Raw genomic sequence first — 11703 nt, forward strand, 5'->3', positions numbered from 1 at the left:
CCCCAGGGCCCATTGTGACATCCTGGGGATCCCTCCTTGTCCCCAGGGCCCATTGTGACGTCCCAGGACCCCCCATTGTCCCCAGGGCCCATTGTGACATTCAGGGGCCCCCGTTTGTCACTGGGGCCCATTTTGACATTCAGGGGACCCACCATTGTCCTCACGGCCCATTGTGACTTTCAGGGGACCCCACTTGTCCCCAGGACCCATTGCGACACTATAGGGACCCCCCCTTGTGCCCAGTGCCCATTGTGACACCGTGGGTACCACCCTTGTCCGCAGGGCCCATTGTGACATCCTGGGGACACCCCCTTGTCCCCAGGGCCCATTGTGACATCCTGGGGATCCCTCCTTGTCCCCAGGGCCCAGTGTGACGTCCCAGGACCCCCCATTGTCCCCAGGACCCATTGTGACATTTAGGGGACCCCCTTTGTCACTGGGGCCCATTGTGAAATCCCAGGACCCCACATTGTCCCCAGGGCCCATTGTGACATCCTGGGGACCCCCCCTTTGTCCCCAGGGCCCATTTTGACATTCAGGGGACCCACCATTGTCCTCAGGACCCATTGTGAGGTCCCAGGACCCCTCATTGTCCCCAGGGCCCATTGTGACATCCTCGGCACCCCCTTGTCCCCAGGGCCCATTGTGACATTCAGGGGACCCCACATTGTCCCCAGGGCCCATTGTGACATCCTCTGCACCCCCTTGTCCCCAGGGCCCATTGTGACATTCAGGGGACCCCTCTTTGTCCCCAGGGCCCATTGTGACATCCTGGGGACCCCCTTTGTCCCCAGGGCCCATTGTAGCACCATGGGGACCCCCTTTGACCCCAGGGCCCATTGTGGCACCATGGCAACCGCTTTTGTCCCCAGGGCCCATTGTGACATTCTTGGACCCCACTTTGTCCCCAGGGCCTATTGTGACACCATGGGGACCCCTCCTTGTCACTGGGGACCCATTGTGATACCATGGGGACCCCGCCTTGTCCTCAGGACTCATTCTCACATCCTGGACGCCCCCCATTGTCCCCAGGGCCCATTGTGACATCCACTGCACCCCCTTGTCCCCAGGGCCCATTGTGACATTCAGGGGACCCCTCTTTGTCCCCAGGGCCCATTGTGACATCCCGGGGACCCCCCCTTGTCCCCAGGGCCCATTGTGACGTCCCAGGACCCCCCATTGTCCCCAGGGCCCATTGAGACATCCTGTGGATCCCTCCTTGTCCCCAGGGCCCATTGTGACGTCCCAGGACCCCCCATTGTCCCCAGGGCCCATTGTGATATGTTGGGGAGCCCTCTTTGTCCCCAGGGCCCATTGTGAAATTCAGGGGAGCCCAACTTGTCCTCAGGGCCCATTCTGATATCCTGGGGACACTCTTTGTCCCCAGGGCCCATTGTGATATCCTGAGGACCGCCCTTTGTCCCCAGGGCCCATTGTGACGTCCCAGGACCCCCCATTGTCCCCAGGGCCCATTGTGACATTCAGGGGCCCCCGTTTGTCATTGGGGCCCATTGTGAGATCCCAGGACCCCACATTGTCCCAAGGGCCCATTGTGACTTTCAGGGGACTCCACTTGTCCCCAGGACCCATTGTGACACTATAGGGACCCCCCCTTGTGCCCAGTGCCCATTGTGACACCGTGGGTACCACCCTTGTCCGCAGGGCCCATTGTGACATCCTGGGGACACCCCCTTGTCCCCAGGGCCCATTGTGACATTTTGGGAATCCCTCCTTGGCCCATAGGGCCCATTGTGACGTCCCAGGAGCCCCCATTGTCCCCAGGACCCATTGTGACATTCAGGGGACCCCCTTTGTCACTGGGGCCCATTGTGAAATCCCAGGACCCCACACTGTCCCCAGGGCCCATTGTGACATCCTGGGGACCCCCCCTTTGTCCCCAGTGCCCATTGTGACATCCTGCGGACCCCCCTTTGTCCCCAGGGCCCATTTTGACATTCAGGGGACCCACCATTGTCCTCAGGGCCCATTGTGAGGTCCCAGGACCCCCCATTGTCCCCAGGGCCCATTGTGACATCCTCGGCACCCCCTTGTCCCCAGGGTCCATTGTGACATCCCAGGACCCCCCATTGTCCCCAGGGCCCATTGTGACATTCAGGGGACCCCCCTTTGTCCCCAGGGCCCATTGTGACATCGTGGGGACCCCCTTTGTCCCAAGACTTCATTGTGACATCCTGGGGTCCCCCCTTGTCCTCAGGGTCCATTGTGACAGCCCAGGACCTTACATTGTCCCCAGGGCCCATTGTGATATCTTCGGGACCCCCTTGTTCCCAAGGCCCATTGTGACATCCTGGGGACCCCCCCTTGTCCCCAGGGCCCATTGTGACATCCCAGGACCCCCCATTGTCCCCAGGGCCCATTGTGACATCCTCGGCATGCCCTTGTCCCCAGGGCCCATTGTGACATCCTGGGGACCCCCCCTTGTCCCCAGGGCCCATTGTGACGTCCCAGGACCCCCCATTGTCCCCAGGGCCCATTGTGACATCCTGGGGATCCCTCCATGTCCCCAGGGCCCATTGTGATGTCCCAGGACCCCCCATTGTCCCCAGGGCCCATTGTGACATCCTCTGCACCCCCTTGTCCCCAGGGCCCATTGTGACATTCAGGGGACCCCTCTTTGTCCCCAGGGCCCATTGTGACATCCTGGGGACCCCCCCTTGTCCCCAGGGCCCATTGTGACATCCTGGGTACCCCCCCTTGTCCCCAGGGCCCATTGTGACGTCCCAGGTCCCCCCATTGTCCCCAGGGCCCATTGTGACATCCTGGGGATCCCTCCTTGTCCCCAGGGCCCATTGTGACATCCCAGGACCCCCCATTGTCCCCAGGTCCTATTGTGACATTCAGAGGACCCCCTTTGTCACTGGGGCCCATTGTGACACCATGGGGACCCCCCCTTGTCCTCAGGACTCATTCTCACATCCTGGACGCCCCCCATTGTCCCCAGGGCCCATTGTGACATCCACTGCACCCCCATGACCCCAGGGCCCATTGTGACATTCAGGGGACCCCTCTTTGTCCCCAGGGCCCATTTTGACATTCAGGGGACCCACCATTGTCCTCAGGGCCCATTGTGAGGTCCCAGGACCCCCCATTGTCCCCAGGGCCCATTGTGACATCCTCGGCACCCCCTTGTCCCCAGGGTCCATTGTGACATCCCAGGACCCCCCATTGTCCCCAGGGCCCATTGTGACACCATGGAGACCCCCGCTTGTCCTCAGGCTCCATTGTGACATCCTGGGCACCCCCCATTTTCCCCAGGACCCGTTGTGACATCCTGGCCACCCCCTTGCTTCCAGGGCCCGTTGTGGCACCATGGGGACACCCCCTTTGTCCCCAGGGCCCATTGTGACATCCCAGGACCCCCCTTTGTCCCCAGGGCCCATTGTAGCACCATGGGGACCCCCTTTGACCCCAGGGCCCATTGTGGTACTATGGCAACCCCTTTTGTCCCCAGGGCCCATTGTGACATTCTTGGACCCCACTTTGTCCCCAGGGCCTATTGTGACACCATGGGGACCCCTCCTTGCCACTGGGGACCCATTGTGACACCATGGGGACCCCCCCTTGTCCTCAGGAGTCATTCTGACATCCTGGACACCCCCCATTGTCCCCAGGGCCCATTGTGACATCCACTGCACCCCCCTGTCCCCAGGGCCCATTGTGACATTCAGAAGACTCCTCTTTGTCCCCAGGGCCCATTGTGACATCCTGGGGATCCCTCCTTGTCTTCAGGGCCCATTGTGATGTCCGAGGACCCCCCATTGTCCCCAGGGCCCATTGTGACATCCTCTGCACCCCCTTGTCCCCAGGGCCCATTGTGACATTCAGGGGACCCCTCTTTGTCCCCAGGGCCCATTGTGACATCCTGGGGATCCCTCCTTGTCGCCAGGGCCCATTGTGACGTCCCAGGACCCCCCATTGTCCCCAGGACCTATTGTGACATTCAGGGGACCCCCTTTGTCACTGGGGCCCATTGTGACACCATGGGGACCCCTCCTTGTCACTGGGGACCCATTATGACACCATGGGGACCCCCCTTGTCCTCAGGACTCATTCTCACATCCTGGACACCCCGCATTGTCCCCAGGGCCCATTGTGACATCCACTGCAACCCCTTGTCCCCAGGGCCCATTGTGACATTCAGGGGACCCCTCTTTGTCCCCAGGGCCCATTGTGAGATCCTGGGGACCCCCCCTTGTCCCCAGAGCCCATTGTGACGTCCCAGGACCCCCCATTGTCCCCAGGACCCATTGTGACATCCTGGGGACCCACCCTTTTGCCCAGGGCCCATTGTGACATCCTCTGCACCCCCTTGTCCCCAGGGCCCATTGTGACATTCAGGGGACCCCTCTTTGTCCCCAGGGCCCATTGTGACATCCTGGGGACCCTCTTTGTCACTGGGGCCTATTGTGACATCCCAGGACCCCCCTTTGTCCCCAGGGCCCATTGTAGCACCATGGGGACCCCCTTTGACCCCAGGGCCCATTGTGGCACCATGGCAACCGCTTTTGTCCCCAGGGCCCATTGTGACATTCTTGGACCCCACTTTGTCCCCAGGGCCTATTGTGACACCATGGGGACTCCTCCTTGTCACTGGGGACCCATTGTGATACCATGGGGATCCCGCCTTGTCCTCAGGACTCATTCTCACATCCTGGACGCCCCCCATTGTCCCCAGGGCCCATTGTGACATCCACTGCACCCCCTTGTCCCCAGGGCCCATTGTGACATTCAGGGGACCCCTCTTTGTCCCCAGGGCCCATTGTGACATCCTGGGGACCCCCCCTTGTCCCCAGGGCCCATTGTGACGTCCCAGGACCCCCCATTGTCCCCAGGGCCCATTGTGACATCCTGTGGATCCCTCCTTGTCCCCAGGGCCCATTGTGACGTCCCAGGACCCCCCATTGTCCCCAGGGCCCATTGTGATATGTTGGGGAGCCCTCTTTGTCCCCAGGGCCCATTGTGAAATTCAGGGGACCCCAACTTGTCCTCAGGGCCCATTCTGATATCCTGGGGACACTCTTTGTCCCCAGGGCCCATTGTGACATCCTGGGGACCCCATTGTCACCAAAGCCCATTGTGATATCCTGGCGACCACCTTTTGTCCCCAGGGCCCATTGTGATATCCTGAGGACCGCCCTTTGTCCCCAGGGCCCATTGTGACGTCCCAGGACCCCCCATTGTCCCCAGGGCCCATTGTGACATTCAGGGGCCCCCGTTTGTCATTGGGGCCCATTGTGAGATCCCAGGACCCCACATTGTCCCAAGGGCCCATTGTGACTTTCAGGAGACTCCACTTGTCCCCAGGACCCATTGTGACACTATAGGGACCCCCCCTTGTGCCCAGTGCCCATTGTGACACCGTGGGTACCACCCTTGTCCGCAGGGCCCATTGTGACATCCTGGGGACACCCCCTTGTCCCCAGGGCCCATTGTGACATTTTGGGAATCCCTCCTTGTCCCCAGGGCCCATTGTGACGTCCCAGGAGCCCCCATTGTCCCCAGGACCCATTGTGACATTCAGGGGACCCCCTTTGTCACTGGGGCCCATTGTGAAATCCCAGGACCCCACACTGTCCCCAGGGCCCATTGTGACATCCTGGGGACCCCCCCTTTGTCCCCAGTGCCCATTGTGACATCCTGCGGACCCCCCTTTGTCCCCAGGGCCCATTTTGACATTCAGGGGACCCACCATTGTCCTCAGGGCCCATTGTGAGGTCCCAGGACCCCCCATTGTCCCCAGGGCCCATTGTGACATCCTCGGCACCCCCTTGTCCCCAGGGTCCATTGTGACACTATGGGGACCCCCCCTTGTGCCCAGGGCCCATTGTGACACTGTGGGTACCACCCTTGTCTGCAGGGCTCATTGTGACATCCCAGGACCCCCCATTGTCTCCAGGGCCCATTGTGACATTCAGGGGACCCCCCTTGTCCCCAGGGCCCATTCTGATACCGTGGGGACCCCCTTTGTCCCCAGGGCCCATTGTGACATCCTGGGGACCCTCCTTGTCCCCAGAGCCCATTGTGACATCCAGGGGACCCCCTTTGTCCCCAGGGCCCATTGTGGCACCATAGGGACCCCCTTTGTCACTGGGGCCCATTGTGACATCCCAGGACCCCCCCTGGTCCCCAGGGCCCATTGTGAACATCCTGGGGACCCCCTTTGTCCCAAGACTTCATTGTGACATCCTGGGGACCCCCCTTGTCCTCAGGGTCCATTGTGACAGCCCAGGACCTTACATTGTCCCCAGGGCCCATTGTGATATCTGGGGTACCCCCTTGTTCCCAAGGCCCATTGTGACATCCTGGGGACCCCCCCTTGTCCCCAGGGCCCATTGTGACATCCCAGGACCTTACTTTGTCCCCAGGGCCCATTGTGACATCCCACGACCCCCCATTGTCCCCAGGGCCCATTGTGACATCCTCTGCACCCCCTTGTCCCCAGGGCCCATTGTGACATTCAGGGGACCCCTCTTTGTCCCCAGGGCCCATTGTGACATCCTGGGGACCCCCCCTTGTCCCCAGGGCCCATTGTGACATCCTGGGGATCCCTCCTAGTCCCCAGGGCCCATTGTGACGTCCCAGGACCCCCCATTGTCCCCAGGGCCCATTGTGACATTCAGGGGACCCCCTTTGTCACTGGGGCCCATTGTGACGTCCCAGGACCCCCCATTGTTCCCAGGGCCCATTGTGATGTCCTTGGGAGCCCCCTCTCTTCCCAGGGCTCATTGTGACTCTCAGGGGACCCCATCTTGTCGCCAGGGCTGATTGTGACGTCCTAGGGCCCCTCTGTGTCCCCAGGGCCCATTGTGACGTCCCAGGACCCCCATTGTCCCCAGGGCCCATTGTGACATCCTCGGCACCCCCTTGTCCCCAGGGCCCATTGTGACATTCAGGGGACCCCTCTTTGTCCCCAGGGCCCATTGTGACACCGTGGGTACCACACTTGTCTGCAGGGCTCATTGTGACATCCCAGGACCCCCCATTGTCCCCAGGGCCCATTCTGATACCGTGGGGACCCCCTTTGTCCCCAGGGCCCATTGTGACATGCTGGGGACGCTCTTTGTCCCCAGGGCCCATTGGGACATCCTGGGGACCCTCCTTATCCCCAGAGCCCATTGTGACATCCAGGGGACCCCCTTTGTCCCCAGGGCCCATTGTGGCACCATAGGGACCCCCTTTGTCACTAGGGCCCATTGTGACATCCCAGGACCCTCCCTAGTCCCCTGAGCCCATTGTGACATCCAGGGGACCCCCTTTGTCCCCAGGGCCCATTGTGGCACCATAGGGACCCCCTTTGTCACTGGGGCCCATTGTGACATCCTGGGGACCCCCCCTGGTCCCCAGGCCCCATTGTGACATCCTGGGGACCCCCTTTGTCCCAAGACTTCATTGTGACATCCTAGGGACCCCCCTTGTCCTCAGGGTCCATTGTGACAGCCCAGGACCTTACATTGTCCCCAGGGCCCATTGTGATATCTGGGGGACCCCCTTGTTCCCAAGGCCCATTGTGACATCCTGGGGACCCACCCTTGTCCCCAGGGCCCATTGTGACATCCTGGGGATCCCTCCTTGTCCCCAGGGCCCATTGTGACATCCTGGGGATCCCTCCTTGTCTCCAGGGCCCATTGTGATGTCCCAGGACCCCCCATTGTCCCCAGGGCCCATTGTGACATCCTCTGCACCCCCTTGTCCCCTGGGCCCTTTGTGACATTCAGGGGACCCCTCTTTGTCCCCAGGGCCCATTCTAACATCCTGGGGATCCCTCCTTGTCCCCAGGGCCCATTGTGACGTCCCAGGACCCCCCATTGTCCCCAGGACCTATTGTGACATTCAGGGGACCCCCTTTGTCACTGGGGCCCATTGTGACACCATGGAGACCCCCGCTTGTCCTCAGGGTCCATTGTGACATCCTGGGCACCCCCCATTTTCCCCAGTACCCATTGTGACATCCTGGCCACCCCCATGCTCCCAGGGCCCGTTGTGACACCATGGGGACACCCCCTTTGTCCCCAGGGCCCATTGTGACATCCCAGGACCCCCCTTTGTCCCCAGGGCCCATTGTGACATCCCAGGACCCCCCTTTGTCCCCAGGGCCCATTGTAGCACCATGGGGACCCCCTTTGACCCCAGGGCCCATTGTGGCACCATGGCAACCCCTTTTGTCCCCAGGGCCCATTGTGACATTCTTGGACCCCACTTTGTCCCCAGGGCCTATTGTGACACCATGGGGACCCCTCCTTGTCACTGGGGACCCATTGTGACACCATGGGGACCCCCCCTTGTCCTCAGGACTCATTCTCACATCCTGGACACCCCCCATTGTCCCCAGGGCCCATTGTGACATCCACTGCAACCCCTTGTCCCCAGGGCCCATTGTGACATTCAGGGGACCCCTCTTTGTCCCCAGGGCCCATTGTGACATCCTGGGGACCCCCCCTTGTCCCCAGGGCCCATTGTGACGTCCCAGGACCCGACATTGTCCCCAGGGCCCATTGTGACATCCTCTGCACCCCCTTGTCCCCAGGGCCCATTGTGACGTCCCAGGACCCCCCCTTGTCCCCAGGGCCCATTGTGACGTCCCAGGACCCCCCTTTGTCCCCAGTGCTATTGTGAAATCCTGGGGACCCCTTTTGTCCCCACGGCCCATTGTGACACCATGGGGAACCCCTTTGTCACTGGGGGCCATTGTGACATTCCAGGATTCCACTTTGTCCCCAGGGCTCGTTCTGACACCTTGGGGACTCCCATTGTCCCCAGGGCCCATTGTGACATCCTGGGCAACCCCATTGTCCTCAGGGCCCATTGTGACATCTGGGGGACGCCCTTGTCCCCAGGACCCATCGTGGCACCGTGGGGACCCTCCTTGTCACTTGGGCCCATTGTGACACCATGGGGACCCCCCCTTTGTCCCCAGTGCCCATTGTGACATCCTGCGGACCCCCCTTTGTCCCCAGGGCCCATTTTGACATTCAGGGGACCCACCATTGTCCCCAGGGCCCATTGTGACATCCTCGGCACCCCCTTGTGCCCAGGGCCCATTGTGACATTCAGGGGACCCCTCTTTGTCCCAAGGGCCCATTGTGACGTCGTGGGGACCCCCCCTTGTCCCCAGGGCCCATTGTGACGTCCCAGGACCCGCCATTGTCCCCAGGGCCCATTGTGACATCCTGGGTATCCCTCCTTGTCCCCAGGGCCCATTGTGACGTCCCAGGACCCCCCATTGTCCCCAGGGCCCATTGTGACATTCAGGGGACCCACCATTGTCCTCAGGGCCCATTGTGACATCCCAGGACCCCACATTGTCCCCAGGGCCCATTGTGACTTTCAGGGGACCCCACTTGTCCCCAGGACCCATTGTGACACTATAGGGACCCCCCCTTGTCCCAGTGACCATTGTGACACCGTGGGTACCACCCTTGTCCGCAGGGCCCATTGTGACATCCTGGGGACACCCCCTTGTCCCCAGGGCCCATTGTGACATCCTGGGAATCCCTCCTTGTCCCCAGGGCCCATCGTGACGTGCCAGGACCCCCATTTTCCCCAGGGCCCATTGTGACATCCTCGGCACCCCCTTGTCCCCAGGGCCCATTGTGACATTCAGGGGACCCCTCTTTGTCCCCAGGGCCCATTGTGACATCCTGGGGACCCCCCCTTGTTCCCAGGGCCCACTGTGACGTCCCAGGACCCGCCATTGTTTCCAGGGCCCTGTGTGACATCCTGGGGTGCCCTCCTTGTCCCCAGGGCCCATTGTGACGTCCCAGGACCCCCCATTGTCCCCAGAGCCCATTGTGACATCCAGGGGACCCCCTTTGTCACTGGGGCCCATTGTGACATCCCAGGACCCCCCCTGGTCCCCAGGGCCCATTGTGACATCTGGGGGACCCCCCTTGTCCTCAGGGTCCATTGTGACAGCCCAGGACCTTACTTTGTCCCCAGGGCCCATTGCGATATCTGGGGGACCCCTTTGTCCCCAGGGCCCATTGTGACACCATGGGGACCCCCCTTTGTCCCCAGGGCCCATTGTGACATCCTGGGGTCCCCCCTTTGTCCCCAGGGCCCATTGAAATGTCCCAGGACCACCCTTTGTCCCCAGGGCTTATTGTGACACCATGGGGATCTCCCTTGTCCCCAGGGCCCATTGTGACATCCCACGACCCCCCTTTGTCCCCAGTGCTATTGTGAAATCCTGGGGACCCCTTTTGTCCCCAGGGCCCATTGTGGCACCATGGGGAACCCCTTTGTCACTGGGGGCCATTGTGACATTCCAGGATTCCACTTTGTCCCCAGGGCTCGTTCTGAACACCTTGGGGCCTCCCATTGTCCCCAGGGTCCATTGTGACATCTGGGGGACGCCCTTGTCCCCAGGACCCATCGTGGCACCGTGGGGACCCTCCTTGTCACTTGGGCCCATTGTGACACCATGGGGACCCCCCCTTTATCCCTAGTGCCCATTGTGACATCCTGGGGACCCCCCTTTGTCCCCAGGGCCCATTTTGACATTCAGGGGACCCACCATTGTCCTCAGGGCCCATTGTGAGGTCCCAGGACCCCCCATTGTCCCCAGGGCCCATTGTGACATCCTCGGCACCCCCTTGTCCCCAGGGTCCATTGTGACACTATGGGGACCCCCCCTTGTGCCCAGGGCCCATTGTGACACCGTGGGTACCACCCTTGTCCCCAGGGCTCATTGTGACATCCCAGGACCCCCCATTGTCCCCAGGGCCCATTGTGACACCGTGGGGACCCCCCTTGTCCCCAGGGCCCATTCTGACACCGTGGGGACCCCCTTTGTCACTGGGGCCCGTTGTGAAATCCCAGGACCCCACATTGTCCCCGGGGCCCATTGTGACATCCTGGGGACCCCCCCTTTGTCCCCAGGGCCCATTGTGACATCCTCGGCACCCCCTTGTGCCCAGGGCCCATTGTGACATTCAGGGGACCCCTCTTTGTCCCAAGGGCCCATTGTGACGTCGTGGGGACCCCCCCTTGTCCCCAGGGCCCATTGTGACGTCCCAGGACCCGCCATTGTCCCCAGGGCCCATTGTGACATCCTGGGTATCCCTCCTTGTCCCCAGGGCCCATTGTGACGTCCCAGGACCCCCCATTGTCCCCAGGGCCCATTGTGACATTCAGGGGACCCACCATTGTCCTCAGGGCCCATTGTGACATCCCAGGACCCCCCATTGTCTCCAGGGCCCATCGTGACATCCTCTGCACCCCCTTGTCCCCAGGGCCCATTGTGACATTCAGGGGACCCCTCTTTGTCCCCAGGGCCCATTGTGACATCCTGGGGACCCCCCCTTGTCCCCAGGGCCCATTGTGACGTCCCAGGACCCCCCATTGTCCCCAGGGCCCATTGTGACATCCTGGGGATCCCTCCTTGTCCCCAGGGCCCATTGTGATGTCCCAGGACCCCCTATTGTCCCCACGACCTATTGTGACATGCAGGGGACCCCCTTTGTCACTGGGGCCCATTGTGACACCATGGAGACCCCCGCTTGTCCTCAGGGTCCATTGTGACATCCTGGGCACCCCCCTTTGTCCCCAGGGCTCATTGTGACATCCCAGGACCCCCCTTTGTCCCCAGGGCCCATTGTAGCACCATGGGGACCCCCTTTGACCCCAGGGCCCATTGTGGCACTATGGCAACCCCTTTTGTCCCCAGGGCCCATTGTGACATTC

This window comes from Patagioenas fasciata, unplaced genomic scaffold (genome assembly GCF_037038585.1).
Source record: "Patagioenas fasciata isolate bPatFas1 unplaced genomic scaffold, bPatFas1.hap1 Unplaced_100, whole genome shotgun sequence".
Taxonomy (NCBI): domain Eukaryota; kingdom Metazoa; phylum Chordata; class Aves; order Columbiformes; family Columbidae; genus Patagioenas; species Patagioenas fasciata.